The sequence below is a fragment of the Emydura macquarii genome, unplaced genomic scaffold, assembly GCF_026122565.2.
Source record: "Emydura macquarii macquarii isolate MOO-44397 ecotype Brisbane River unplaced genomic scaffold, CSIRO-AGI_Emac_v2 contig_1551, whole genome shotgun sequence".
Lineage (NCBI taxonomy): Eukaryota > Metazoa > Chordata > Testudines > Chelidae > Emydura > Emydura macquarii.
This window is the reverse complement of record NW_027131688.1, coordinates 22,005,053-22,023,175: the sequence shown is the minus strand read 5'-3', so window position 1 is coordinate 22,023,175 and position 18,123 is coordinate 22,005,053. Positions and strand designations below refer to the sequence as shown.

The 18,123-nt window shown below is 40.1% G+C and overlaps 1 long non-coding RNA gene across 1 annotated transcript in view; it reads right to left on the bottom strand.

Moving 5' to 3' along the window:
* Positions 1–17,891, bottom strand: part of LOC137157645 (uncharacterized) — a 102,442-nt gene extending 84,551 nt beyond the window's left edge. Inside the window, exon 1 of the long non-coding RNA XR_010921171.1 lies at positions 17,815–17,891. This is a non-coding gene — a long non-coding RNA (uncharacterized lncRNA). The remainder of the gene's footprint in view (positions 1–17,814) is intronic.
* Positions 17,892–18,123: the final 232 nt, after the last annotated feature.

Sequence of the window (18,123 nt, the reverse complement as noted above, 5' to 3'; positions counted from 1 at the left end):
ATGCAGTAGGCACATTCCCCAGCATGCTGTGGTGCCCCCCGCCCCCACCCCTCTGAGGTATTGTGCTTTGTTGAGACACAATGTTTCTAAAAGTTCCCCTGAGGTGACTGAACTCCACCCACACCAAGAAGAATGGTTCAGTTCAATTAATGTCCTCATTCACGTATTTATAGAAATGTCTGGAGGATTCACCCATCTCTTCTTCCCCTTCTCTGCACGGATCACTTCTATTCTCTGGATGAAATCAACAGCTATGAGAGGCAGAGAAGAAAGGAACAAAGATTTTTCTATTGTGAAACTTCCTTCTCTTCATGTCGGTGGGCTGCTATGAGAGCAATACCCCTCTCCATCACTAGTAAGCTTTTGCAGATGCTGTGTCTTACTCTTTGGAATGACACATATTATATACAATGTAAGATTCAACCAAAGCCTACAAATTCTAAATTAAAGCATTTTAAACAGATGTGTACTTAGAAACAGAGCAACAATCTTGTACTGTACTCTGTGTGCTTAAATAGTGCACGTAATACAGTTCACTGTAATAACTACTCAATACTCAGGTTTCTAGCACGTTTGGAGGATATAGACAGGAATTAAATTTCAGTACTGGAACTAATACTGGAGTACAGCCAGTCCCATGTGATTCATAAAAATTCCCCTGTCAGAATGATGTGTCCTGCTGTCTTGATGCGTTGACCAAGTTTCCTGAGGTTCTCGTTATTAAGTTCCTGCGTGTTAACAAACTTAAGATGGAAGCGTTTTAATCTAGCGTCGTCCATACTGAAATTCTAATTAGGACCTTTGAAGTTTTTTCTCCATCGTGCATATAAGTTAATGTCATCTTTGTTTGTATATTTAGTCTTCTTCTATATAAAATCGAATAAGGCAATTTTAAAATAGATAACGGAAAAGTACAAATTTATAGGAAAATGGCAACCATTACCATCCCATCAAATTACACTTGTTAGCTGTAACCCATTGTTGAGAAGAACAGTTGGATAACTATTCTTTTTAAACTATTTCTAAATATTCTTCAATTCTACAGTTCTCTAAAAAAAATCTTACAGTTATCTACATATTACAAGCTTTTCTGTTTCCATTCATGTGTCCCAGCTGTCCTTGAAACTGAGCTGAGGTCATCCATGTTTGTTCTTATTTATGGATTTGCTGTGGTTTTTTGTGTTTGTTTTTTTGCTTTCCCCTAGTTATTCTGTGTGGGAGTATCAGAGTGACAATATATCAGAGCATTTGGAATAAAAACAGTCAGAAAAAGTAGAATTTTTGAGTGTTGCATTTTCATAAAGTTCCTTCTAATCTTCTAGAAAGCCATTGAATGAATAAGAAAAAATAATCCCTATTATAAAGTAGTAAATCTTTTTAGGACTATTATATAGCCTCTATGCTCTCATGGAATTATTGCTTCCCCTTTACTCCAGCAGTCAGCTTTAGCCAGCAGATGGTGAATGCACCCATCACTTAGTCAAGCTGCAAAGCGCACCACACAGCATGGTTCTCCTGCCATCCCCATATAATATAGTCCTATCTTGGCAGGATTCTTGTGGAAGAAGATGCACCAGGCAGCATCTCTGATTTCCCCTTGCTGCACTGATAGGGCAGGATTTGGTCCAGGGAAAGAGAAACGTGTTCTCAGGCCCTAGGTTCTTGGGTTAGGTCTACATTGCACTTAAACACCCATGGCTGGCCCACATCAGCTGACTCAGGCTTGCGAGGCTCAGGCTTCCAGGCTATTTAATTCTTATGTAGACATTCAGCTCAGGCTGGAGCCCAAGTTGTGGGACCCCATATGGGGGAAAGGTGGGGGGACAGAGCCCAGGCTCCAGCCCAAACCCAAATGTCTACACTGTAATTAAACAGCCCTGTAGCCCAAGCCCCACAAGCCTGAGTCACCTGACACGGTCCAGCCGCAGGTGTTTACGTGCAGTGTAGACATATCCTTCAAGGCTGATTCATCATAGATGTGAAGGCTGATATTTTCAAAGCCATACTTAAATGATTTGAATGACTAATTCCCTTTAAAAGCAATATCAATTAGGTGTACAAATCCCTTAGTAAGCGTCCAACCAAACCTACCCTTTCTCCCTCCATCCCATTGGCTAACACTGCTGGTGCAATTTTTGAGAGGGATATGTTGCAAAAGGAGGGGCAATTACTAGAACTTAGTGTTGTGTCTCTGCAATTTGAATTCTAGTTTCAAAGTCAGGTTCTCCAATATGCTCCAAAGATGTAAAACAGCCATAAAATCACCTTAACCAGTTAAACCAGAGAGATGGCTGTTTTAGGCCTCAAAGACGACAAGTTTACCAATGCATCTGGCCCAAAAAGTTGAGAAGGGAGAAAAATCCACATTTTCATTAATAAAAAATTGATTTGTCCAAAGACTCATGTATTGCTTCAGAGAAACTATCATGCTTCACTTCAGGGATAATTTGATTTTACTCAAGCAATAATAAAAACAATTTCATCTGATTTTATTATTGCTTTTTTTTTTTGGCTGTATTTAAGCGACACCAAACAGTCATATAGACGCTATAAAATCTAGCTGCTTTTCCATGAAGTCTTTTATTCCATTTTGCGGGTACAAGAAAGACAAGTTACTTGCCCTGGACCATGCAGGGTGCGGTTCATGTCTGTTCAAAAGGATGAATTCTTAGTGTACATTTGGAACCAAATCCTGCATTCCTTGCACAACCAGTTCTCCCACAGACTTCACTGTGTGTTTAACTGGTGTGACTTTCATAAGAGACTTGTGGGTTTGCCAGGAATGAAAGATCAGGCCTTCAAAGAAAAGACCTCACTTGCAGTTTCCATTATTAGAAAGCATGCTGCCTCTTGCATAAGCCACTCTCCTTAGGAGTTTAAAAAGTCACACGTGACTGAAATATTGCATGTAAGTTCTCTGTCCTGAAGCCAAATGTTTCATATCAGAATCCTTACAACTATAAAAATAAAAACAACATTATACCAGGGCAAATATATTAAAATGAACATTTTCCAGTGTTCCCTAATGAGGAAAAACTCCAGTCTTTTCATGCCAAAAATCTGTAATGTGAACCAGAGGATTTGGACACATTCAGAGGAGGCTGGTGACAGGTGCAAACAGGTAAGGAAATGGTCACAGGATGGTTAGATCAGACCCAATTTATGGCAGTGACTGAAGGCCATACAGTGTTTTGAGTCATATTCTGTCAGCTGGCCCTTTTGACCATAAAAACTAATACCTAACAAGTTATTTAGTTTAGGAAATTCCAGCTAGCTCGCTCTTCGAGATTAACTTCATAGGAGGGCGTTTAACCTATGAACGTGGGCACAACGGGATGCACATCAGTCATCTGAATTGTAAAGAGTCCCTGAACATTTGCTTTCCTAAAAGACTGTTGTGAAGATTAACTATTATGGGCCAAGTTGTAACCAGCCTTTGCACAGGTGCACGGTGAGGAGGAGGGCACAATGAGCATTCACCCATTGTAATTGCCATTAAAGAAGAACAGATTATAGGCTCCCTGGTACAGGGACTGCTTGTACACCACCTAGCACAATGGAGCTAGCCACAGATCCAGACCCTGCCCTGCACAAAGTAAAAAAAGAGATTGCTCCCTTATCAAGCTGTGGGATGTAAGTGGCCCCAAAAGGGGTGAGGAGCAGGTATGTCAAGGAGAGCAGAGCTGGCTGGCTGTGGTGAGGCACACAGGTATATCTTCTAAGGGAGTTGCACAACAGGTTCTCTCCGCCCTGCATAACAGGAAGCTTCTGCATGCAAAGGGCCTGTTAGAGTTCCCCCTGGGGTGATGCAACCACATGCTGTCCCTAGTGCATGTGGTCCCTAATGGAGTGTGTTTGAACTAAGTTGTAATTTAGGTGCTATCAGAAAATACTGATTATATTGCTTGTTACTGGAAAACTAAAAGAAAGGGTCAGACTGTCAGTTAGTGTGAATTGGCAGTTCCTGTGAGGACAAATGAGCAGCTCCAATTTACACCAGCTGTTTAAGTCTCTATAGACTCAATACACAGCACTTGCTCCATAGGAGCCTTTCACAGTCTATTAGATTGGACTCCTGATATCTGAGGGTGAGATTTCCAAAGGCATTTAATGAATTAAGACTTAGGCTCCTAAATCACTTAGGTTCTTGAAAATCCCACTTTTAAAGGAAATTAAGTCCATATGTACACAACAGATTGTAAGGTTAAAAAAATACACATTTGAATAGTCCCTAAAAATAGTCTAAATGTGTTTTTACATAAGAGAATACAGTGGCAGAATATTTTTGTCAGATAAAGTATTTATTTAGGACAAAAACTGAGTAAAGCAAGTGGGGTTTGGTCCTTGAATGGCTGTCTCATCTCTCATAAATTAAACTGCCATAAAAAAGAGTTGCTTAAATAGTTAAATTAATCTGTTAGGGCCCACTTCAGGAAAGCACTTAAGCACATGCTTATCTTTAAGCATGTGTTTAAGTACCATTTATTTCAGCAGGACTCAAGCAGGTGTTTAACTGTTGTCCTGAACAATGACGTTTCCATGAATTGGAAATTCACATAAATACCTAAAAATAATTTTGGCAAATGAGGCCTACCTGCACAAATATCTGTAAAAGGGAAAAGTATAGCTAGCGGGCTGAAAGACAGACAGCTTTCTTAATGCAATGATTAATAAAAGAGAAAGATTTTGCAAAAAGTCCTGGTTTAGACATTTTTGTACACATATATTATCCCAGTCCTGCATTCCTTGCACAGCAAAAACTCTCACTGATATCTTGAAGAGATTTAGTCACAGTAGTAATGTAGGACTGGGCCTAAAGGGAAAAAAAGAATTAGTAATGGGGGTGTTAGAAACACTAAGTTTTATTAATGAACACTTGACCCAAATTAACATTCTGAGAAATTCCTGTTGGGAGTGGAGTTCTAGTGATGGCATGCAGGAAAAAGATATAGTGCAGGAAATCCTGACCCCAATGAGAGTTTTCCCACTGACTTCAGGGGATCTCGTATTTTACCCAGCAAGAGATCTCAATGCCTATGTTCCTAGAAAGGATGGAAGAAAATAGTTCAAGAGAGATATGGGAAGGGAGGGTACAGATGGAGGAAATAAAAGCAAATCACAAAGGCTTAGGGCAACATTTAAGAAAAGGCAGAATAGGTTGCGATAGTAGTGACTCACAAAATTTTAACCCCTCCCAATCAAATGGGGTGTGCTTATATACAGCAGTGAAAGAGTCAGTCAAAACGTCATTGCTTGCTATATTTTCTATTATCTGTGTTTAGCTAAGATAACCTTTTATCTTGCGTCTCGATTACTGCAACATCCTTTTCTCTGGCCTTGACAAATACAAACTTGCCCACTCACGTCCCTTCAGAATGCTGCTGCAAAGATCATTTTCCTAGCTTGTCCCTTTGATCATGTCACCCTCTCTTTTCATCCCTTCCTTGGAACCCCTTCTCTATTGCATCAATCATAAGCTACTTGATTCACTTTGAAGGACCATCATGACTTATCTCCAGCCTACTTATTATCTCTTGTTCAGTATCAAAAGGTGGACTCCCACCTCCAAATTGTTGCAGCAGAATTTCCAGCATATGCCCACCCCTCGCCCTCCTGCCCGCTCGGTGCAAACAGTAAAACCGTGACCTAACCTTATTAGGCTGCATCCGTTGTTTTTCCCATAGGCATCCATGTGCCATGTTGCTATTCTCTATTATGGGAACACCGCCTACATGTCCAGTGTCTGTGTTGTTCACAGATAACCGTCTCTGTAACTGGGGCCTTTGTTGCCCACTAATAACGGGCTCCGTGCCCAGTGCCATAGTCGCTTCATCCAAGGCCACATGCCTTGTCATAGTTTGGCACGTACTATTGTGTATTCCTCCTCCAATCCAAAGCTAGTAAATTTGTGACGCATTCTCTAGTATAAAAAGGGGTACGCCCCATGCCCAAATTGAGAAAGCGTACGCCAGCCTGATCAAACTGGACCCGCCCCGCTTCTCCCGCTCCCGTACTCTGAGCGCGAACCGCAAGCCGGCCCGAATTACGTTTCCGTAACGAATGACATGCAATTCCTTCTGTGCCTAGTGGTAAGATATAATAAGTAACTGCTTTGCCTTTTTTTTGCTTGTTGCATATATAATCGTTTAAGCTAAGTATTACAGTGTGTACCCCATATTCCTTAATAAAATTTTGTTGTATTATCCAACTGACTCATTATTGACCCTGGGGGATCCATAACCTGACGAGACACAAATCAGCCCACTATCCCAGCCTCCACCACCCACTTGTTAAACTGTCAAACAAGCACCTTCATGTTTTATCCCATGTTGCCCCTCGTGCCTGGGAGAAGCTGCCTGTAAACATCCACAAAGTGACCTCAGTATTCTCCTTCACATCCCTCCTTCAAACTCTCCTTTGCCATGAGGCCTACAAAAACTAGATAACAGTTAGGCTGCTTGGGTGCTGACACCACAGCCTAGCATGCTGACCAATATTGTCTCATCATTTCCTTGTATTCCTCCATCCATCCGTGTCCACCTGTTTGTTGACTCTTGTCTTTTACTTAGATTATCAGCTCTTTGGGGCAGGGACTGTCCTTTAGTTCTATATTTGTACAGCTCCTAGCGCATTGGGGGTCCTGGTCTATGACATGCTATGGTAATACAAATAAATGATAACATAAAAAGAAGGAAGCTCTGTTTGCAGCCCACACAGTTGTAACAACCATGTACATTAAAATACTTTAACATATTCACAAACCAGGAAATTGAGAACTGAGAGCCCAGTCCTGCTCCTATTCAAGTGATTGGATTTTTGCCATTACCCTCAACAGGAGCATAAGCATGGCCCCCTACGGCTCACACTCTGATTTTGACTCATCCAGTTGGGTCCATGTATTGCAAATGACATGGTCTTCTCTGCAAGAGCCCAGAGCAGTGGTTGGTCATACATATCATAGGAACACCACCACCTCTGGATGACAGGGCATTCAAGACTGAGCTCTAGTCTGATTTCTGGCTTTCCTAGATTTTGCAGGTTTTAGCCAGATCCTCAGTATTATTTCAACAAGTTTTTATGCAAGGATGAAATGTCATAACTTTTTGGACTAAAACTCATAGGAAATAGGAGAATCTTAAATGTAAAATTGACATTAGTAAATATTGTAAGCTGTTTGAGGAAGAAATCATGTCTGCCTAAGTGTTTGTACAACTCCTGGCAACAATGGGGCCCCTGTCCTGCCTAAGTTCTCTGAGTGCTAGTGATGCAAATGATAACATGCAAATGATAATAATAAGAGATGTTTTTATTTCAGTTGTCATTTACAGGTTAGAATGTAGAGCCAGCATCTTGGTTCAGATTCTTACTGACAGTGATAATATGCCAGTACTTCAGTAAAATTATACAAGTCCATTTTAAGATGCCACTTTCATTGCAAACTCTCACACCCAGTGAGATTGCCAGACATAACCATATTTATGAAATGTTTGTAAATCATTAGACAATTACATTATATCAGGTACAAAAGAAGAGAAGGCGGTAGAATTCTACTATGACTCAAAGCCTCAGATGAGCCCCTTAAAGGTTTGATTCTTCACTCTTTACTCAGCAAAACTGCCATTGAAGTCAGATGGCCAGATCAGATTCTGATACACTTACTCCACTTCAGTAGTATATTGCCCTATCAGTAGGGCCACTGAATTTCCTGGACCTGACTCTGATATCATTTACACCAACATAACTCCATTAATTCCAGTGGGGATACTGCCAGATCACATCCTCACTGTGATCAGAATAAGGCCTGGTAGGACTACTGGTGAAGTAAATTAATATTCGCATGAATGCGGATATTAGAACCTGACCTAGAGATTTTAAGTCTTTGACATGAGAAGTCTGTGGGAGTTTTATCTGAGTATGAACTACAGAAGTGGGCAGTACAGACAAACTGTGAACCACTTGCTCCCATTGGTGAGCTATTATAACATCAGTGACTCCAATGATGTCACTTGGGCTACTCATACAAGCCGACAGCTTACAACGAGCTAACAATTTGATCTTAAATTTGCAGCACAACAGCAAACTGGCTCTTTCTTTTTTGCACCATGAAGCATAGGAATCACTTGTCTATTCTGCAGTCCATTATCACTCCTAGGGTTTCTTGCAGCATGACTGCTTTGAAGTATCTAACTTCCACTGAATAGCATCTCCATTTCAGATTAGTTCCCTCTTCCTAGCTTATTTGTTTATATTTTGACAGGCTGGTTTCCTGCTCTTGACCCGTAACATGTCATTCATTTTTAGGAAAGTATATTGGTTCAAAGGAACTTTTCTTCTGGAAAAGTGGTGATGATGCAATATGGTAAATGGTAGCAAAGACTCAGAACCGCAGGTGGTTGCCGAAGGTCCAAAAGAACCTGTACTGGAAATGGAGATGAAGAGAACAAAACAAGAATATACAGTCAGTGAAGGCTGGAAGGGAAAATATAAGGGCAGTAGGATGAGTTAGTTGTCCTCTTTCCTCTTGCAATGGAGAGTTAAAGACTGAGGGCTGAATCCTCAGCCACCTCTGATACTGGAGCTGACCAAGAGGCCAGTTCAGATCCTGGCACAACAATCTATACTCCATAACAACAACACGGCAGCGAGTTTCAGATACTGGGTCAACTGACTTGGGCTTGCACTACAGTGCTAAAAATAGCAGTGTATACTTTTCTCTTTCTGAGACAGTTGACCCAGGCTCTGAGACTCAACACCATGGGGTGTTTTTTGCTGCGTAGACATAGCCTTAGACTAGGCTTCAAGTTGCACCGACTGATAACCCAAAGAACTTTCCTATCAGTTAGAGATTACTAGGGCACAGCAATGCTCTGGCCACACCCCGTGCCCCCCAACACACACACACACACGCATGCGCGCGAAGGCATAGGCTAGTACTAGTTTTAGAAGGATTTAATTTTTATCTGTAAATGTAGATTTCACTGTGCACACACAAACCGATGAAATAGAATTTTACAGATAGGCAAAGTAACAAAAAAGGCTGCTTGAGAATTTACTAGATTTTGATCTAAGGATACTTAAGTTTGTATATTTCGCCATGTAATGATGACAATTTGTGTTTTAAAGGGTTATAAATCTTTAACTTATAGATTCTCAATGTTAACGGTCATTAAATAATTATTGTCTCCTCATAATTTCCCGCAACTGTGAAAATTTAAATTGATAAAAAAACTGGGAAAAAATACTTTAAAATAAACATTGATATTATCCATTGAAATTATTATTTTTTTAAAATCTTATTCTGCTAAGCCTAACAAAAGCCATCTCTAAACCAGCTAGGGGTGTCGTTGTGTCAGACATCAGCAACGCCTACTTTCCCCAGCTGAAGAGGGACTGAGTAGACAGTGCATGAGAAATCAGGATCTGGCTCTCAACATTTTCCAGCCGTTACCATGCAGCGGCCTCTGAAATTATCACAGGTTTCTCCCTTAATTAAAACAGGAAAACTAAACCTGGTTGGGAAATGTTTTTTGTTCTCACAAAAAAAAAAATGACAAAAGAAAAAGATTTTCTTTCGGTCAAAATTTTTCTTCAAAAGTTCACTGAAAAACCAAAAACTCAAACTGAAAAATTTTCAGCACAAAAACACAAAACAAAAACAGTTGATAGTCAGAAATTTCCAGTTTTGGGGGCCAAACATATTTTAGTCAAAAACTGAACAATTTTCAGTTTTCTTTTGGATAAAAACCTTAAATTTAATTTGAAAAGTTGACATTTCCTGTGGAAATTTCCATTTTGACAAAAAGCAATTTTACATGCAAAAAGTGCTTCAAATGAAAAATTCCAACCAACTCCAGTGATAGTTATTGGCCTCTGTTGACTATAATTTGGACCACTCAATATTGTTACAAGTTTTTCAGACTGACATCCTTCTTTACCTCTAATGGTCCCCAGACAATATGTTACCAGTGCTAGCCATTCTCTAGCCATCCTCCTATCTTTATCTGATATTGGAGGGGGCCCCGAGATTGGACTCCATGGACCACTAGGCTGATCAAATACAGCAATTCCTATTATATCCCTTTTCTCTTTTCCTTTCTTGCATCATAATTTTGTGTTCTCAGCTATTCTTCCTTTCTTATCCATCTTTATTAGCATTAGTTGTCCTAGAGCTCAGGAAAAAATTCTCAGGGAGATTACAGAGACTACAAAAATAAAAAACTCAGTAATAATGGGGGATTTCAGCTACCCCTATATTGACTCAGTACATGTCACCTCAGGATGGGATGCAGAGATAAAATTTCTTGACACCATAAATGGACTGTTTCTTTGAGCAGCTAGTGCTGGAATCCACAAGAGAGAGGCAATTCTTGATTTAGTCCTAAGTGGCGCACAGGATCTGGTCCAAGAGGTGAATATAGCTGAACCACTTGGTAATAGTGACAATAACATAATAAAATTTAACATCCCTGTAGAGGGATAACTCCAAAGAAGCCCAACACAGAGGCATTTAACTTCAGAAAGGAGGACTACACAAAAATGAGAAAGCTAGTTAAAACAGAAATTAAAAGGTACAGTCCCAAAAATAAAATGCCTACAAGCTGCATGGAAACTTTAAAAAAAAAAAAAAACCACCATAAAAGAGACTCAAATTAAATGCATACCCCAAATTAAAAAACAGAGAGCCACTATCGCTAAACAACAAAGTAAAAGAAGCAGTTAGAGGCAAAAGGGCATTCTTTAAAAATTGGAAGTTAAATCCTATGAAGGAAAATAGAAAGGAGCATAAACTCTGGCAAGTCAAGTGTAAAACTATAATTAGGCAGGCCAAAAAAAATTTGAAGAGCAACTAGCCAAAGACTTAAAAACTAACAGGAAAAAACATTGTGTATGTCAGAAGCAGGAAGCCTGCTAAAGCGCAGTGCAACCAGTTTACAGATATATCAAGGATAGGAGTGAAGAAATCTGAAAACCCTTCAAATTCTCCACTGAACTGTTTTGTGCCCAAGGGAACCAAGTCCTGAATTTAGAAGTTTCTTTTCATACGGGGGAGGGGGAAGAATAGAAACTATATTCCCCATCATAAACCAAACTTTGACAATTCTCAATGAAACACTTTATTAGATAAACACTACATTCTGATGACTCATTTCACAATAATCGTTATTAAATCTGGGTCAAAAACTAAATGAACCATCTTAAAACTACTTAACTTCAAAATCTCTACAGAAAACAAAATAAGCCAAGATACTTATCATACTTCAGCAGCCTTGGTCTCTGAAGTAAGTTTTATGCTTGATTTCCCGTTGCCAACAAGATTATTTTTGGACAATCTTTTTTCAATAGAAGTGCTTATTCACTTATGCCGGGGAGAAGTGGGAGGACCCATTCTTTTAGCCTTCTTAAATTTAAAGTTTACAAAGAATTATGCAGCAAAAGTAGAACTTCTCATGCTCAGCATTTGATTCACATTTGCTTTTGTAGGAGTGTTTATGTCTGGACTTCCATAAACATTTTAACAAAGCATTGTTGGTCGATATTCTGTAATCCAAAAATCACATTGTGACTGGCTTGAAAGGGGAGTGAGCAATTAGTGTTAATTGAGCCTGCAAACACATATGCATATACAGACTTTTATTCACATGAGTAGTCCCCTTGAAGACTACTTGCACAGATGTGTTTTCAGGATTGGGTCCTTAGTAGTTACTGGACACCAATGGGAGGGTGAACTTATTACTGAAAGAAAGCATCAGCAAGGAACAGGGCAAAAATAGGAAAGAAGAGGACAAGGTTCTCCTCTTCTCGTCCTTTCCCATCCTTTTCTCTCCTCTCCCTCCTACTTTGCCCTTAATTTACTCAAAGATTTATATCATTGACTTGCCAGACAAAGGTATTCACAAGATCAGTCTACAGCAACAACTAGCATTACTTCTAGATCAGAAATATGATGGGATTACTTGGGCTTCTCCCCATAAACCATTTGCTATTTTAAAGTGAGCTATCAACTGTGAATGTAAAGGCAATGGTATTTTTGTGAGGGAGAGTCTTTAATAACTTTAGCTGTTGTTACTAAATATAGCAGCTCCTTCAGATTTCTAGAAATAAAACACATTTGTGTGGAAATTGATGGGTTTTTAAAGTCCAGTCCTTTATGTGATCTAATTGATAATATTAAGTATATGTGTAGTTTAGTTAAGATGAATAAAATGAATGGCCCAAATTCTGCCCTCATATACTGCATTGTTGATGGTAATGGGGTTGCGTGACTGTAACTGTGACTGAATTTGGCCCCATAATTTTTGCATGTGATGGCACTTTCCCCCTGCAGAAAAGGGAGATAACTCTAAAATTGTATATTTTTCCACCTTAAACTGAAAAGCTACACTGAAGAGATATTTCTGCAGATTTTCCCTCTTTCTCTATGGATATATTTGGCTACTGTTAGTTAACACCTGCGAGAACAGGATACTCCTACTTTATTACACAATGGAATCTTTGTGCATGGGGATTGCGTATGGAGATTTTATTTTAAGGGTATCCTTACACAGATTAAATAGAAGTATTTTTAAATGTTTGAAAATCAGGGGAAATGGTATTCTGGATAAAATGACAAATATAAAATTACACAGTCACCATTGACAGTGGGTTTGATTCACCTCTCACTTATGAGTGTAAATCAGGAGTAATGCCACAGAAATCAATGGAGTTAAACTGCTGTAAAAATAAAGGATGAAATCCTGACCCCATTGAACAATGGCAAAATTCCTCCCGACTTCAGTGGGGCCAGGATTTCACCCAGTGCATTTGATATCAGGTGACCTCACAGGTGACCCTTGGTTGACCTACTGATCTTTGTGTTTTAAAATGTAAGCTGTACATCCCACTCTGAGGTAAACCCTGTGTTAAGGTAGCAATGACATTGTTTACTGTCTGGTTGTATAGATGTCTGGCACAGATTGCAAAGTACAGTAGCTCCAAAAAAATCTGCTCTGTGCATATGTACATAAACTCCCTCGGTGGATTTCATCATACACTGTGCATCTGAAATTAAAATTAGGGCTTTAATGCCTTTTGTACTATTCATGGTTTCTGAGAGGCAGGTACTAATGACAGTGTTACCATGTGAATAAATATCTCATGGTTGATTCTGATCTCACATTAGGGTAACGCCATTGGCTAGCATGGGTTTATTTCACATTTACACCATATCGCTGAGATTGAAATAATTTTTCTGTCTATATAGTACATAAGAATTACCTTTGTGATCTGTCTAATGCAGCAGCCTGTCTCTGCTAGCAAGCAGTACTGGATGCTTCAGAGGACATGTAAGAAATTCCATAGTGCAGCGGTTCTCAACCTTTTTTTTCCCCTGAGTACCACTCGGGTCAGGTACAGTCAGGTCAAGTACCACTTGACCTGACTGTACCTGACCCAAATACCACTCAGGAAAAAAAAAAGGGGGGGACTTTCGGCGGCGGGGTTTCACAGCGGTGGGGGGGAGGGGAACATTCGGCGGTGCGGTATGGCTCACGTACCACCTAGCCTTCTTTGAAGTACAACCGGTGGTACGCATACGACCGGTTGAGAACCGCTGCCATAGTGAATTATTATTGAATCATTTCCCTCACATTTTGCAAAAGAACAGCACAGCCATATACATCAAGCAGAGCTCACAAACACTAAAAAAGCAAAAGCTTAGTCTTGACAGAACAAATGTACTGTCAAGTCCAGAACGATGAGAAAATGAAGTTCCATTAGCTTACTGTCCAAACAAAGACAGGGAGGTCATTTACTGTTTTTGCTGTAGTAGACTGTGCTGCATTTGCTGATGTCAGGAATTTAAGCTATATTTAGTTTAGATAAGCTAGCGATATAGAATCACAGTTTAATTACCCAAGCTAAAAAATCCAGGTATGATGCAGCAGAGGGCAAAATTCAGTTTTACCATTGAGGAAATTCCCTGTATAGTGCCAATGCAATACTATTATTACTCTTGCCACCACATACACACTTAGTGCCCAGCTTGGGTTTTGCTGTAGATTTTAAAACCTGAGCCACCGTCCACTTTGCTGCCAATGCTAATCAGATAAAGCAAAATAGGCACAGTACAGCAGGAGCAACTACTTCCGTGTTCTACCATTGCAATGCCATTGCAAATTATGGCATCCAGGAATCTTTTACGGATATACTGACATTTCCCAACTTGCTTGAAAGGTGCAAGTACTGTGTTCATGCCCACTGCATACTAACTTAGGTTTTATCTCAAATGACACCTCTCTGAAAACATTTTCTAATCCGTTTGTTTGGTTTTTTTTACCTACAGGATAGAACTCAAAACTACTTTTCCTAAGGCTGCCACTGCACACAGAAGGTGTTCTCTCCATGTTCAGCCCCAGAAAGAGCAGCACATGACTGCTCCTAGGAGTGTGCTTTAATGTATGGAAATCCTCATGACAGGCTTTAAACAGAGGGCCATTTCTTCAGCTTGTGTCAATCAGGGTCACGCCATTAAAGACAATTATGCTACACCAATTTATAGCAGATGAGTATCTGGCCCAAAGATTAAAAAGAGAGATTGGGAGAATGTTTAGAATTACTGTAAGCCTCATCATACTCAGCTGCACACTGTATACACCAGCATATGAATGAGAATGTATCTGACACTTCACAATTTGTTTGCCATAAAAGCATTTCAATTGCTGGCCTGCTGACAACAGATATGGGACCTAAAGTTATTTTGTTCTTATTGGATGCAATTGTACTTTAGCTGGTAAATTCAAGGGTAATTTGCTAGAGACAATTTCTGGGCCTATTTTGCAAACACTTACTACCAAGTAGGGTGACCAGATAGCAAGTGTGAAAAATCGGGATTGGGGAATGGGTAATAGTTGCCTATGTAGACAAAACCCCTAGTATCAGGACATCTGGTTACCGTAATACCAAATATAGTGCTTACTACCATGAACAGCCCTGCTGGCGTTACTCATTGTAGTAAGCAGTACACCCAGTGAGTATTTGCAGGATCAGATCCTATAACATTTTGAGCCAGATAATAACACTTTACTCCACAAGTGGTCTAACCGGCACTCTTCATCAGGAGCTTTAGAATCTGACCCTATACAAATAGAGGCACATTGGTACCCAAGCTTGTTCAGGTAGGAATTGTACAAACTATTCTATTGTTAAAATTCCATATCATCTCATTTAGTCTGAGCTAGCAAAAGTGCGGTAGCAAGACCTGGTAAAGATCTTTTATCATTTTAAAACACTTGGTTAAGGGTTAAACAGAGTCACAGACCTGCTCCCAAACAAAAGTTACAGTTCTCATAACAATGAACTTTCTTTGTAACTGAATAGGGGAAAAGTTAATCAACTGTGTATTATGATCATCACATTCTTGGGCTGACGGGTGATATGAAAATCTCAGTTTAACAGCAATCTATAAAGAACAAATAGATTGACAGGAAACAGCAAAGTTGTGTTAACATTTTTTTCCCCAAGAGCACAAATTTAGGAACAGCCAGTTCTCAGTTTAAAATGGACAGTTTGTGGAAACTACAGGATACAATGACCTGCACATACGTATTTTTCCCTCCTTGCTGCTCATTGCCCCCTTTGGCTTTTTGACTGAAACCATCCTCTACTACAGCATCAAACCCTGCTCACCCTATTCAGGTGAGCACTCCCTAAAGTCAATGGAACTCCTTTCCCGCAGAAAAAGAAGCCAGATCTAATTCGGGGCGTCACACTGTCTGGAGTGCCAACCTCAAGGCAGACTGTCAAAAGGCAGGGCAGAAATCCCAAACTGTTTGAATGTTATATAATTAGATTTCACCAACCCAGTAATAAGTGTAGGGTGACCATTTGTCCCGTTTTGGTGGCAAGTCCCTTTTTTTAAGCCCTGCCCTGGCCATCCGTCTTTTTTGGCAAAACTGGGCATTTGTCCTGTTTGCTTTCATCGATTAATCATCATGAGCATGACCAGCTCTGAAGTGTTCAGAACACTGACAACAACAGTGGAGAGCAGTTCAGGATCCATCCTTTCAGATAGGGATGGCAGGCACACAAGAAATTGGGGCCATTGAAAAATGCCATGAAACACAAATAGGAAAGTCATGGAATGATGAGACAGAAATCACTGCATCATGGGACATTGAGCCCACACCCATGATGCACTGTGATCCTCTCTGCCTTCCCACAGCTCCTAGTGGCACAATGTGGCAAGTTGCAGAGTGGGATATCTGCCCACAATGTACTGCTCTCACTGTCGATGCTAGAGCACCAACTGTGGACATGCTTCAGCGACACGAGTTCTGTGTGAACAGGCATAAGTGTTGGCATTATAGCACTTTTTGATCATCGCTGTAACTTGTGTTGACAACGCTCTCTAGTGTATACAAGGCCTTAGTAACACCACAGCAAGCGTTAAGGACTGGATCCAAAAGCCACGGACATAAATGAAAGTCATTCCAATGATTTCAGTGCCTTTGGATCAGGCACTAAGAGACTATTTGTATGTAGTCCCTGGGGTTTCCCTTAGTTTATTTAAAGAACCATTTCTCTAAAATCCAGGCAACAAGGCTCTATTATTTTTTAAAGAAGTTTGTATCAGGATGATAGTTCTGGTTTGGTTCAATGTTCCTGTTAATCAGGGTCAACACGTGCCTAAAACTTGCACCTGAGGAGAAACCCATCACAACATAAAAAAAATCACTGTAAAATGATAAAAAACACCCAGACTATGGAAGAGTGAGTGCTCTCTGGCTGTACTTGGAAATAGCATGTATGTAATAGATTGTTGCTCCTTTTTGACCCGAACAGCTAGTCAAATTTCAGGGCCCTGAGATATTTCACTGGGGGTTAGGTCAGTATAACTACATCACTCAGGGATGTGGATTTTTCACACCCCTAAGTAACGTAGTTATACCAACACAAATCTAATGTAGACTTGGCCGTAGACACACACCTGGCCATTACCTAGTTGAACCCTCCACCCACATGGGCAGACTCTATAAAGCTTTGAGGAGTGGCCCCTTAACTGTCTCTTACAAATATCATAAATGGAGAGCTCATTCACACATCAATTTAAAAGAGGCTTTAACTCAACCCATAACAAGATTTCACCCAGCTCATAAAAATATATACACATGCTCAGTTTTTTCCCTAGGTCTCTATAAATGCATTTCATTTTGTGGATTGTTTTAGCCTTTAACATAACGTATATGTAAAGATATCATGTCACATCCTTCCAACATAGACCCCGCTAATTTTACCAGCTCTCTGTATGAAATTGCAGGTGGGAGGGTTGTGATTTTTTTGGAGTGATGCAGCTTTATTGATCAATTCTCACATTTTTCCACCCTGATTATTAATGATGTTTCCCTTGGTTTTGGTGTCTTGGATTTCCTTCTAATTAATGACCATATGTTCCCATGAGACCATTAAATCTGTGAGAAGGCAGAATAAAAGTGTTATGTAAGAAACCAATTTGACTGTGCTTCTTGAGGAGTGAAAGAAGTGGTGAATAAATGTTAGGTGGGCCATTTTCTTATTTAGACAAAATTTCTGTTGCCCTCAGTAGGAGTTTTGCCCAAGGATGACAGGTGCTATTTTGGCACTGAACCAAAGACATCTAAAGCTAAAAAGCATGAGCTGCCATAGCTTGAGCTGAATAGCCACACACCCGCTAGGTGAACCTGTGATAGGCTCATATCCTCTGAGGATCAGGCCCAGAGGGAGAGCAATGACAAACCAGTGGGTTACAGAAGCACGGCAAGATCGGACTTATGCGTGTAATGATCTGATGACACATTCTACCTTAGAAGTGCTGGAAACAAGCAGTCCACATGCAGTACCAAGGAAGATTCTAATTTCAAGATGCAACGATGCCACCTAAAATAAATAAATACATAAATAAAGTCATTGCTTCCTTCTGTCACCTTTCATCTAACATATTTGCCATCTACTTGCCCTGCTAGATACCCATGGACCAAGTCCTGTGAAGTGCTGAGCAATGGGGTTGTAGTAGAAAGTGAGAACCTAAGACACAAAGCCTAGTATGATGGACCAGGGCCTGAGCCGGAGGCCTGAGCTAAGGCAGCAGTTAAGTCCTGTTATTATGAAGCA